The sequence below is a fragment of the Salmo salar genome, chromosome ssa18 (assembly GCF_905237065.1).
Source record: "Salmo salar chromosome ssa18, Ssal_v3.1, whole genome shotgun sequence".
Lineage (NCBI taxonomy): Eukaryota > Metazoa > Chordata > Actinopteri > Salmoniformes > Salmonidae > Salmo > Salmo salar.
This window is the reverse complement of record NC_059459.1, coordinates 81,102,472-81,116,582: the sequence shown is the minus strand read 5'-3', so window position 1 is coordinate 81,116,582 and position 14,111 is coordinate 81,102,472.

Below are 14,111 nucleotides of genomic sequence, written 5' to 3'. Positions count from 1 at the left end.
TGTAGTGAGTGTAGTGTGTGATGTGTAGTGAGTGTAGTGTGTAGTGTGTGTAGTGTGTAGTGTGTGAAGTGTGTGTAGTGTAGTGTGTTGTGTGTAGTGTGTGTTGTGTGTAGTGTGTGTGGTGTGTGTTGTGTGTGATGTGTAGTGAGTTGTGTGTAGTGTGTGTAGTGTAGTGTAGTGTAGTGTGTAGTGTGTGTAGTGTAGTGTAGTGTGTAGTGTGTGTAGTGTGTGTAGTGTGTAGTGTGTGAAGTGTGTGTGTAGTGTAGTGTGTAGTGTGTGAAGTGTAGTGAGTGTAGTGTAGTGTAGTGTAGTGTGTAGTGTGTGTAGTGTGTGTAGTGTGTAGTGTGTGAAGTGTGTGTGTAGTGTAGTGTGTAGTGTGTGAAGTGTAGTGAGTGTAGTGTAGTGTAATGAGAAAGACAGTGTGTAGCAAAGGAGCCTGCTGGGAGGACCCATTGAAGGACGGGCTCATTGTAACTGCTGGAATGGAATTCATGAAACGTATCAAACACATCACACATATGGAAACCACATGTTTCGACTCCGGTCCATTCACTCCATTCCAGCCATTACAATGAGCCCGTCCTTCAATGGGTCCTCCCAGCAGTCTCTACTGGTGTGTAGCGTGTGTATTGTGGTAGCAGTGGTGTAACTAGATGAGTCATTGTAATGGAGATGTTGTATACATCTCTACTCTGTGGGACAAAAGAGATGCATCACCACAACATACACACACACACACACACACACACACAGGCACACAGTAGTGGAGATTAAGGCGTGTCTGTTGGGAAAAAAGACAGACAGACAAAAACATCTGTCCAGCAGATTTCCAACCTCTCCTTCAACCCCTCATCACAGACTGGAGACCAACCTCTCCTTCAACCCCTCATCACAGACTGGAGACCAACCACCTCCTTCAACCCCCCAATTTAGACTGAGGTCCAGCCTCTTCTACAACTGTCCATCTCAGACTGGAGACCAACCTCTTCTACAACTGTCCATCTCAGACTGGGGACCAACCTCTTCTACAACTGTCCATCTCAGACTGGAGACCAACCTCTTCTACAACTGTCCATCTCAGACTGGAGACCAACCTCTTCTACAACTGTCCATCTCAGACTGGGGACCAACCTCTTCTACAACTGTCCATCTCAGACTGGAGACCAACCTCTTCTACAACTGTCCATCTCAGACTGGAGACCAACCTCTTCTACAACTGTCCATCTCAGACTGGAGACCAACCTCTTCTACAACTGTCCATCTCAGACTGGAGACCAACCTCTTCTACAACTGTCCACCTCAGACTGGAGACCAACCTCTTCTACAACTGTCCATCTCAGACTGGAGACCAACCTCTTCTACAACTGTCCATCTCAGACTGGAGACCAACCTCTTCTACAACTGTCCATCTCAGACTGGAGACCAACCTCTTCTACAACTCATTTATTTATTTAAAAAAAATTATTGCAGGAACACCAGTATACATGCAAGAGGTATTCAAACAGACAATGATAACATATGCTAGAGGTTACAACAAATGACAGATTATACAAAGACCTTAAAAAATACTCACAAATTGATTTTTATTGGAAGAACATAGAATGGTCTTAATGTATTGCTCAAACTCCTTATAGAAAATATGGAAGAGTGTTTTTTGTTGTTGTTGTGAATATGCATTTGAATATGACATTTTTCCATTAGCACAATTCGATTAATGAGGTAAAATTGTTTTTTTTAAAATCTTTATTATGGCTAAGGAAACCGAGCAGCACATTCTCCCATTAAAAAAAAACAAAAGTCATCAAGAATATTAACAGTTATAAAACTATAAATATCATGCCATAATTTCTTTACATGTAGACAATGCCAAAATAAATACAAAACTGTTTCTGAATTCTCAACACAAACCATACAGTTAATGTTAATGTCTTTTTGAGTTTCTTACCCTGATTCGCAGGGTAATTGTCACACCCGGATCTGTTTCACCTATCCTTGTGACTGTCTCCATCCCCCCTTCAGGTGTCGCCCATCTTCCCCGTTATCCCCTGTGTATTTATACCTGTGTTCTCTGTTTGTCCGTTGCCAGTTCATCTTGTTTGTCAGGTTAACCATCTTTTTTGTTCTCAGCTCTTGCTTTTCACAGTCTCTCTTTTTCTCGCCGTCCTGGTATTAACCATTGCCTGTCCTGACTCTGAGCCCGCCTGCCTGACCACTCTGCCGGCCCTTCACTCTGAGCCTGCTTGCCGACCTGTACCTTTGCCCCACATCTGATTTGTTGACCTCTGCCTACTGTGACCCTGAGCGTGCCTGCCGTCCACTACCGTTTCCCCACCTTTGGTTTACTGACCCCTGCCTGCCTTGACCTGTCTATTGCCCCTGTTGGATTATTAAACCATTGTTAATTCAACTTGTCTGCATCTGGGTCTTACCTTGATTCCTGATAGTACTTATTGGCCATGATTGACCCAGCAGACCCGGGTCAGCTGCGCAACGCCATCTTCACCCAGAGCGCCACCATCGGTAGGCACGAGGAATTGCTTCGTGGCCTTGTGGAGGGGGTCCAAATGTTGGCTGAATGCCATGACCGGGCGTTGGACAGTTCGCTGGAGCAATTCCACGGGTTGTCTGGGAGGTTGCCTACGACGGTGGTAACCCCACAGCTCCTCAGCGACTCAGCTGCTAGCAGCGCTGTCTCATTGGTCACTCCACCTTCTCGGGAGCCCCGCTTACCTCCTCCGGAACGCTTCTATGTCGGTCGTTCCTAGCTCAATGTGCCCTCGTCTTTGAGCTTCAGCCCTCCTCCTTCCCCTCGGATCGCTCCAAGATAGCCTACCTCATTACGCTGATGTCCGGGAGGGCTCTCACCTGAGCTACTACCATGTGGGAACAACAGCCGGCCATATGCGCTAGTCTGGAGGGGTTCATGGGAGATGTGAGGAAGGTCTTTGATGCCCCTTTCTCCGGGCGAGTGGCCGTCTGGAAGCTAATCCAGCAGTGTAGCTGATTATGCGGTGAATTTCTGCACATTGGCGGCGGAGAGTGCTTGGAATCAAGAGGCACTGTTCAGTATGTTCCTGCACGGTGTCTCGGAGGAGGTCAAGGAAGAGCTTGCAGCCCGAGAGTTACCTACGGAGCTCGATTCCCTCATCGCTTTGACCATTGGAGGGAGAGGAAATTGGATTTTGCATGCACACCCAGGGATCCCACCTTGACTCCGAGTCATCCCAGAAGCTCCCAATCGTCTCTTTGTGAAGAGAAACCGAGGCAGCCCGTTCTGCCACGGCCATTGCCTGACGTCAGCACAACCTGCCACAGGACATCTTCCTGGGGGCTCGGAAGGTGCCCCGGACCTCTCCGCAATTCCCGCGGAGTACCAGGACCTCTGGGAGGTGTTCAGCAAGGCCCGGGCCACTTCGCTCCCGCCGCACCGACCTTATGACTATGGGATTGACCGTCTCCTTAACACGACTCCACCCCGCCAGCGCATTGTTCTTCTTTGTGGAGAACTGTAGCTCCGTTGGTAGAGCATGGTGTTTGCAACACCAGGGTTGTGGGTTCGATTCCCACGGGGGGCCAGCGCAGAATTTTTTTTATGAAATTGTATGAAATGTATGCATTCACTACTGTAAGTCGCTCTGGATAAGAGCGTCTGCTAAATGACTAAAATGTAAATGTAAATGTAAGAAGGACAAGACCCTGCACCCGGACATTGACTACCAAGGTCTCAATGACATAACGGTGAAGAACCACTACCACTCATCTCCTCGGCCTTTGAGCCGCTCCAGGGGACCACTGTGTTTTCCAAGCTGGATCTATGGAACGCTTACCACCTGGAACACCTTCAACACATCCAGCGGTCACTACGAGTATCTGGTCATGCCATTTGGCCTTACCAACGCCCCTGCTGATAATCGGATGCTTGTGTCTGACGCTGTCCGCTCTGCGGTCCTGGAGTGCTCAGAATAAGACTCCTCGGCAAGCTCCGGCTGGTCTTCTGCAACCACAGCCTGTTCCTCACCATTCCTGGACCCACACCCTGGATTTCGTCACGGGTCTGCCACTGTCTGAGGGCAGCACTGTCATCATGTTTGTTGGCGACCGGTTTTTCAAGGCTGCTCACTTCATTCCTCTCCCCAAACTACCCTCAGCTAAGGAGACGGCCCAGCTCATGGTGCAGTACGTCTTCCGGATCCATGGACCGCCCGTGGACACGGTCTCCGACCGGGGTCCTCAGTTCTCGTCCCGGTTCTGGAAGGCATTCTGCACCCTCACTGGGTCATTGGCCAGCCTGTCCTCTGGGTTCCACCCCCAGTCTAATGGCCAGTCGGAGCGAGCCAAAAGGATCTTGAGACTACTCTGCCTGGCCTCCGCCAACCCCACCTCCTGGAGCCAGTAGCTGGTGTGTGTCGAGTACGCCCGCAACATCCTTCGCTGCTCTGCCACGAGCCTATCTCCATTTGAGTGTTCCCTGGAGTATCAGCCCCCGCTCTTCCCCGAGCAGGAGGAAGAGGTCGGCGTACCTTCTGCCCAGATGTTTATCTGCCACTGTCGTCGTACTTGGAGGAGAGCCTGGTCGGCCCTCCTCAAGACCACCTCCCAAGTGTCGTCTCAGGCAGAAGGTATGGCTATCCACCTGGGATCTGCCCCTCCGGGTGGAATCCCGCAAACTCTCCCCCCTGTTTTCAGCCCATTTCCCATCTCCAAGATTATTAGCCCCTCTGCTGTTCGTCTTCTGTAGCCCCATACCCTTCGTATACATCCCACCTTTCATGTGTCCAGAGTCAAACCTATGTCTCACAGCCCTTTGTCTCCTGCATCTGGGTCGTACCTTGATTCATGATAGTAATACGTGTGGATCATTCTGAAAGATACCTTTTTGACCTCAACAACCAGGTATTTGTGTGGTAATAACCAAACATTTTTCCAACAGATATTATTGGCACATCTATTCCAGTAAATTGTGACATAAGGATTACATACAATATCCCTTTGAAATAAAGCACGTATAGATCTGTTGTTCTGAGGGAGCAAGGAGAAACACGTTTTCCTATTGGAGAGTCAACTGGATTAAGCGAGGGGAGATCAAGAAGGTGAGGTCTGGTTACTCCTCTAAATAACATGAGAGTTCCAGATGGAATAGCATCAGAGACTATGGAGAACTCTCTAGGTGTTACAGGGATATTGTAACGAGATACAAATTCCTCATAATTGAGTAATAATCCTTCTACATTATAAAGTTGACTCAACAGCAGGATATGATTACTGAACCAGTTCTTAGAAAATAAAGACTTGTCTCGATACAAAATATCCTTATTGTTCCAAATGAAATACCTATGCGAGGAAAAATTATGTTTATATACTGTATTAACGACCACGCTAAGAATACTTGTCTATGAAAAGCAGATCATTTTCTAGAAATCTTATCACTGTTAGAATTATAAAGTAACTTAAAATTAAAGCTACCAAAACGGCAGAAGATAAAATGAGGGATGAAATTCTAAATTGAAGTTGGATTCTTTAAGAAATGTTCAGCCCAATTTATCTTAAAACTATTATTCAAAGTAGGAAAATCATCAAAACGCAGGCCATCATATTGATATATGTTCATAAAGACAGATGTCCTAGTATAATGTGTATGATTTTTCCAGATAAAGTTGAAAAGCATCTGGTCAACTGCTTTAACTATTTTGTTGTCAAGATATAAGGACTGGGCTGCATGGAGGGACTGGGCTGCATGTAGGGGACTGGGCTGCATGTAAGGGGCTGCATGGAGGGACTGGGCTGCATATAGGGACTGGGCTGCATGGAGGGACTGGTCTGCATGGAGGGGACTGGGCTGCATGTAGGGGACTGGGCTGCATGGAGGGACTGGGCTGCATGGAGAGACTGGGCTGCATGTAAGGGGCTGCATGGAGGGACTTGGCTGCATGGAGGGACTGGTCTGCATGGAGGGGACTGGGCTGCATGTAGGGGACTGGGCTGCATGGAGGGACTGGGCTGCATGGAGGGACTTGGCTGCATGTAGGGGACTGGGCTGCATGGAGGGACTGGGCTGCATAAGTAAGTCTGGAGATACCTTCAGCTTTAGAAAGCAATACTCAACCTTTCAAGGATAAATCCCTCTGCAACCAATGGTTCAACTTCTTTTAGTTTTTTTCAATAATAGGTATAAAATGTAATGATCATCTTTCCTGTTGATCTTTAGATATGGTAATCCCAAGGCATGTTACTTTTTCCTTGACTGGAATATTGCAGATTGTCACATATGCTGTCTCTCCGGCGCTCTAGGTCGTCATGCTCCCGCGCCTCAGCTGGATCAGCAGAGGTGACCGGTCCGCTACTGATCCCCTGGATCGTCATCTTGGTCGGCGTCCTGCGGCTGGAGCCGCACGTCGGGGAGGGGGTACTGTCACGTGTGCTCCCTCTCCGGCCTCTAGGTCACCAGGCTGCTCATTAGGGCGCACACCTGTCACTATCGTCACGAGCACCAGCGCCTCATGACACTCACCTGGACTCCATCACCTCCTTGATTACCTTCCCTTTATCTGTCACTCCCCTTGGTTCTTTCCTCAGGTGTAATTGCCTCTGTTTCATGTCAGTGGGTTGTTTGTGTTTCTTGTTTCACGTACCGTTTATTTATTAAACACTCACTCCCTGTTCTTGCTTCCCGACTCGCAGCGTACATCGTTACACAGATAAAGGGTATCACACAGTCTATAAAACAGCAAACAATTCATACTTATTAACGTTGAGGCAAAGACCAGATGCTTTGGAAAAAAACAAGTATCACATTGACTTCTCTAGGAATCTGGTCAGCATCTTGCAAAAAAAGAGGTTGGTGTCATCTACAAGCTGACTGATGATAATATCTCTGTCGTCAATAGAGATCCCTTTTAATATATCTGCCTGCAATAGAGATCCCTTTTAATATCTCTGTCAGCAATAGAGATCCCTTTTAATATCAAAACGTAAGAAGTTGGTTTGCAAGCAGGAAGAGATAAGGCGAAATTGGGTAACCTTGCCTAATTCGTCTTTTCAGATCAATCCTAGTAGAAGTGAAATGCTTTAATTTAATGGAACTGTTCCCATTCATATACATAAGTTTAATAGAACTACAAAATAATTCCCCAAAACCAAATTTCTCAAGGGAGAGAAATAGAAACTCATCTTCCACTATATCGAAGGCTTTATAAAAGTCTAAGAAGACAATAAAAAATATCTTAGAAGATTAGATCAGAATAGTCAATAACACCAGTCGGATATTATTAGATATTTGTCTATTCCTCATGAAAGCCAGATTGGGTCTCTTCTATAATTGAGTCAAATACTGCCTTCATTCTTTTTGCAAGTATAGAGGTTAATATTTTGTAGTCGTTATTGAGCAGACAGATTGGACGCCAATTATCGAGGAGAAGCAAGTCTTTGGACTTAGGTATTAATGTAATCAGACCTTGAGTCAAACTGGGAGGGAGATCATTATTTACAATGTAATCAGGAAAGACCTCTAACAGAAATGGGGCCAACTGTTGAGAAAACGTTTTGTTAAACTCAGCAGATATACCATCAGTCCCAGGAGACTTATTATTTTTAAGGTGTTCAATAGAATAAATTCTCTCTTCAACTCCCAAGTGAAGCAGCGGTCTAAGGCACTGCATTTCAGTACAAGAGGCGTCACTACAGTCCCTGTTTCAAATCCAGACTGTATCATATCCGGCCGTGATTGGGAGTCCCACAGGGCGGCGCACAATTGGCCCAGCGTCGTCCGGGTTTGGCCGGGGTAGGCCGTCATTGTAAATAACAATTTGTTCTTAACTTACTTGACTAGTTAAATAAAGGTTACATTTTTACAAACAAAATAATAATTACATTAAAATAGGGTCATCACGCAGTTTCTTCTCAGCCTACCCAAATTATTTCACATCCCCCAGACAATCCAAAAAACAAAGAGTTGAGGAAACCTCACAACTAAGAACTATATAACATCCTGTAGAAGTTACAACTAAAGATAGAGATTCATTCGGGATCATCTGTGATGAGAACAGTCATATTTAATTGTTAAATTGTATTATTTTTTGAGTGTTCTTTTTCTATCCTGAAAACAATAAGGTGAATTTTGTTCACCCTGCTCTAGCCATTTCTTTCCTACATCTGACAAAGCAGAGGGAGCCTGTATAAACTGAAAGCAGAGGGAGCCTGTATATACTGAAAGCAGAGGGAGCCTGTATTAACTGAAAGCAGAGGGAGCCTGTATGAACTGAAAGCAGAGGGAGCCTGTATAAACTGAAAGCAGAGGGAGCCTGTATTAACTGAAAGCAGAGGGAGCCTGTACACCGAGCAGAGGGAGCCTGTATAAACTGAAAGCAGAGGGAGCCTGTATGAACTGAAAGCAGAGGGAGCCTGTATGAACTGAAAGCAGAGGGAGCCTGTATGAACTGAAAGCAGAGGGAGCCTGTATGAACTGAAAGCAGAGGGAGCCTGTATGAACTGAAAGCAGAGGGAGCCTGTATGAACTGAAAGCAGAGGGAGCCTGTTTAAACTGAAAGCAGATATTATTTTATAGTAATATATAGTAATATAATTGCTCCCTCTGCTTTCAGTTCATACAGGCTCCCTCTGCTTTCAGTTTATACAGGCTCCCTCTGCTTTCAGTTCATACAGGCTCCCTCTGCTTTCAGTTTATACAGGCTCCCTCTGCTTTCAGTTCATACAGGCTCCCTCTGCTTTCAGTTCATACAGGCTCCCTCTGCTTTCAGTTCATACAGGCTCCCTCTGCTTTCAGTTTATACAGGCTCCCTCTGCTTTCAGTTCATACAGGCTCCCTCTGCTTTCAGTTCATACAGGCTCCCTCTGCTTTCAGTTTATACAGGCTCCCTCTGCTTTCAGTTCATACATATCATCCAACTTGTGTTGTAGCTCAAACAGAACAGATTCGTCCTCCTCTGAGAGACTTTCAACAGGCTTTTGAACAAGAGAGGTGATCTTTGTAATTATACTTTCTTCTTCAGCTCTCTTCGTCTTGGCAAGAAAACTCCCATATTTAAAAAAAAAAAATTCCAACCCTATATTTAAAAAGCTGTTACTGTACCCAGTTATGACTGTATGAATTCTCATTTTTTAGCTTTGTTCCAGGAAAGTGTAATTAAATGTCTTATCTCCATCTTGACCAACTCGTGTTTTAATATAGAGCTATTAAGTTTCCAGTAGGATGCTCTGCCAAGGTCATTATCAGAGATAAACAGTTTGTCAGAATAAATAGCTCTTTGATCAGTAAAGGGAGTGGCCAGGATGTTAACAGAAATAGCCTGTTTATCAAAACATTTAGACACCAACCAAAGATCTGTGGTGATCGTCTGGACCTGGTCTTATTACTCCAAGTGGAAGACTAGTCATTAGGAAACTTTACTCTCCAATTATCTATAATATCAAACCTTTCCATAAACTGCTTCACAATATGTTATGCCCAGTAGAAAAGAATGGTTAATAATGTATTGCGTAATGTTGGAGACACTTTTTTTTATAAATAAGATTTTAATGTTTCTAAACATGTCTACATTCATGTGGATGCTACCATGATTATGGATAACCATGAATTAATAGTGAATAATTATGAGTGAGAAAGTTAAATAGTGTCAAAGATCATACCCCCAAGACATGCTAACCTCTACTGTTATTGGTAATGGTGAGATGCCAATATATGCTAACCTCTACTGTTATTGCTAATGGTGAGATGCCAAGACATGCTAACCTCTCCTGTTATTGCTAATGGTGAGATTCCAACACATGTTAACATATCTTGTTATTGCTAATGGTGAGATGCTAACACATGCTAACCTCTCCTGTTATTGCTAATGATGAGATGCTATCACATGCTAACCTCTCCTGTTATTGCTAATAGTGAGATGCTAACACATGCTAACCCCTCCTGTTAGTGCTAATAGTGAGATGCTAACACATGCTAACCTCTCCTGTTATTGCTAATGGTGAGATGCTAACACATGCCAATCTCTCCTGTTATTGCTAATAGTGAGATGCTAACACATGCTAACCTCTCCTGTTTTGCTAATAGTGAGATGCTAACACAACAAGCTGTACTATGCCAGTAGCCAAGGATGACGATCATCGATTTTCATACTTTAATACCACACCCTCAGTAGCCATTCACAAACCAGCAATTCATCAATAGCAATCAATGTCATCTCCAATATAAAAAAAAAAATCAAGACAACAAGCTGTACTTTATTATATTAACATGAATAAACGTTAATATTTAATATTGAGCAATGATTTGTGAAACTTTATTTGGATCCATCTGTAGATGCTCAACAGACTATAAAATCCAGAAAGTGCAGCAAAGTGCTACCATATTGACTAGAGTAGGAAGTGGTTTGTACAGAACGACAGCCACTGGAATATGATAGATGGTAATTATACTACTACATCTAAAACAAACTGAAAAAAGAAAAAGACAAACTCTATCTGTTTCCTTCCCATCTTCTATTCTTCTAAATGTAAGCCCAAGCATGTGGTGTTCATCATCAATATGTTTTGATACACTTCTCTTCCTTTCCTCTCTCTTCGCTTCGCCAATCGGTTTTTGTTTCTTAGATTCTCTCAGGCCTATGAATGAGGCCTCCCTCCCTCCCTCTATCTCTCCCTCTCTCTCTCTCTCTCTCTCTCTCTCTCTCTCTCTCTCTCTCCTTCCTTCCTTCCTTCCTTCCCTCCCTTCCGCTCTCTCCTTCCTTCCTTCCTTCCCTCCCTTCCGCTCCCTCCCTCCTTCCTTCTAATCCTCTATAATATCCCCTCCCTGGCTAATCATCCAATGATCTGTTAATTTGTGAACTGAACGTGTGCAATGACCCCAGATGACCCCTGATTATCCCCAGTGACCCCTGCTGAACCAGGAAGAACCCTCGCTGTGATGAAGTGAGACTTTGTCAGATCTCATTATCGATAAACAAACACACACACACACACACACACACACACACACACACACACACACACACACACACACACACACACACACACACACACACACACACACAACACAGTCCCTGGAGAATTACACTTGGCCAAATCTCTCTTTTTCCTCTGTTAAGATTGGCCTGATTAACAACTAGCTGCGGCCCAAATGGCCTCGTGAAAAGGGCTTTGTTCCAAAGAGATGCAGTATATATAGAATAGGGTGGCATTAGACCCTGGTCCTAAGAGATGCAGTATATATAGAATAGGGTGGCATTAGACCCTGGTCTTAAGAGATGCAGTATATATAGAATAGGGTGGCATTAGACCCTGGTCCAAAGAGATGCAGTATATATAGAATAGGGTGGCATTAGACCCTGGTCCAAAGAGATGCAGTATATATAGAATAGGGTGGCATTAGACCCTGGTCTTAAGAGATGCAGTATATATAGAATAGGGTGGCATTAGACCCTGGTCTTAAGAGATGCAGTATATATAGAATAGGGTGGCATTAGACCCTGGTCTTAAGAGATGCAGTATATATAGAATAGGGTGGCATTAGACCCTGGTCTTAAGAGATGCAGTATATATAGAATAGGGTGGCATTAGACCCTGGTCCAAAGAGATGCAGTACATATAGAATAGGGTGGCATTAGACCCTGGTCCTAAGAGATGCAGTATATATAGAATAGGGTGGCATTAGACCCTGGTCCTAAGAGATGCAGTATATATAGAATAGGGTGGCATTAGACCCTGGTCCAAAGAGATGCAGTATATATAGAATAGGGTGGCATTAGACCCTGGTCTTAAGAGATGCAGTATATATAGAATAGGGTGGCATTAGACCCTGGTCTTAAGAAATGCAGTATATATAGAATAGGGTGGCATTAGACCCTGGTCTTAAGAGATGCAGTATATATAGAATAGGGTGGCATTAGACCCTGGTCCAAAGAGATGCAGTATATATAGAATAGGGTGGCATTAGACCCTGGTCCAAAGAGATGCAGTATATATAGAATAGGGTGGCATTAGACCCTGGTCCAAAGAGATGCAGTATATATAGAATAGGGTGGCATTAGACCCTGGTCCAAAGAGATGCAGTATATATAGAATAGGGTGGCATTAGACCCTGGTCCAAAGAGATGCAGTATATATAGAATAGGGTGGCATTAGACCCTGGTCTTAAGAGATGCAGTATATATAGAATAGGGTGGCATTAGACCCTGGTCCAAAGAGATGCAGTATATATAGAATAGGGTGGCATTAGACCCTGGTCTTAAGAGATGCAGTATATATAGAATAGGGTGGCATTAGACCCTGGTCCAAAGAGATGCAGTATATATAGAATAGGGTGGCATTAGACCCTGGTCCTAAGAGATGCAGTATATATAGAATAGGGTGGCATTAGACCCTGGTCCAAAGAGATGCAGTATATATAGAATAGGGTGGCATTAGACCCTGGTCCAAAGAGATGCAGTACATATAGAATAGGGTGGCATTAGACCCTGGTCCTAAGAGATGCAGTATATATAGAATAGGGTGGCATTAGACCCTGGTCCAAAGAGATGCAGTATATATAGAATAGGGTGGCATTAGACCCTGGTCTTAAGAAATGCAGTACATATAGAATAGGGTGGCATTAGACCCTGGTCTTAAGAAATGCAGTATATATAGAATAGGGTGGCATTAGACCCTGGTCCAAAGAGATGCAGTACATATAGAATAGGGTGGCATTAGACCCTGGTCCTAAGAGATGCAGTATATATAGAATAGGGTGGCATTAGACCCTGGTCCAAAGAGATGCAGTATATATAGAATAGGGTGGCATTAGACCCTGGTCCAAAGAGATGCAGTACATATAGAATAGGGTGGCATTAGACCCTGGTCCTAAGAGATGCAGTATATATAGAATAGGGTGGCATTAGACCCTGGTCCAAAGAGATGCAGTATATATAGAATAGGGTGGCATTAGACCCTGGTCTTAAGAGATGCAGTATATATAGAATAGGGTGGCATTAGACCCTGGTCCAAAGAGATGCAGTATATATAGAATAGGGTGGCATTAGACCCTGGTCCAAAGAGATGCAGTATATATAGAATAGGGTGGCATTAGACCCTGGTCCTAAGAGATGCAGTATATATAGAATAGGGTGGCATTAGACCCTGGTCCAAAGAGATGCAGTATATATAGAATAGGGTGGCATTAGACCCTGGTCTTAAGAGATGCAGTATATATAGAATAGGGTGGCATTAGACCCTGGTCCTAAGAGATGCAGTATATATAGAATAGGGTGGCATTAGACCCTGGTCCAAAGAGATGCAGTATATATAGAATAGGGTGGCATTAGACCCTGGTCCAAAGAGATGCAGTATATATAGAATAGGGTGGCATTAGACCCTGGTCCAAAGAGATGCAGTATATATAGAATAGGGTGGCATTAGACCCTGGTCCAAAGAGATGCAGTATATATAGAATAGGGTGGCATTAGACCCTGGTCTTAAGAGATGCAGTATATATAGAATAGGGTGGCATTAGACCCTGGTCTTAAGAGATGCAGTATATATAGAATAGGGTGGCATTAGACCCTGGTCTTAAGAGATGCAGTATATATAGAATAGGGTGGCATTAGACCCTGGTCTTAAGAGATGCAGTATATATAGAATAGGGTGGCATTAGACCCTGGTCCAAAGAGATGCAGTATATATAGAATAGGGTGGCATTAGACCCTGGTCCAAAGAGATGCAGTATATATAGAATAGGGTGGCATTAGACCCTGGTCTTAAGAGATGCAGTATATATAGAATAGGGTGGCATTAGACCCTGGTCTTAAGAGATGCAGTATATATAGAATAGGGTGGCATTAGACCCTGGTCCAAAGAGATGCAGTATATATAGAATAGGGTGGCATTAGACCCTGGTCCAAAGAGATGCAGTATATATAGAATAGGGTGGCATTAGACCCTGGTCTTAAGAGATGCAGTATATATAGAATAGGGTGGCATTAGACCCTGGTCTTAAGAGATGCAGTATATATAGAATAGGGTGGCATTAGACCCTGGTCTTAAGAGATGCAGTATATATAGAATAGGGTGGCATTAGACCCTGGTCTTAAGAGATGCAGTATATATAGAATAGGGTGGCATTAGAC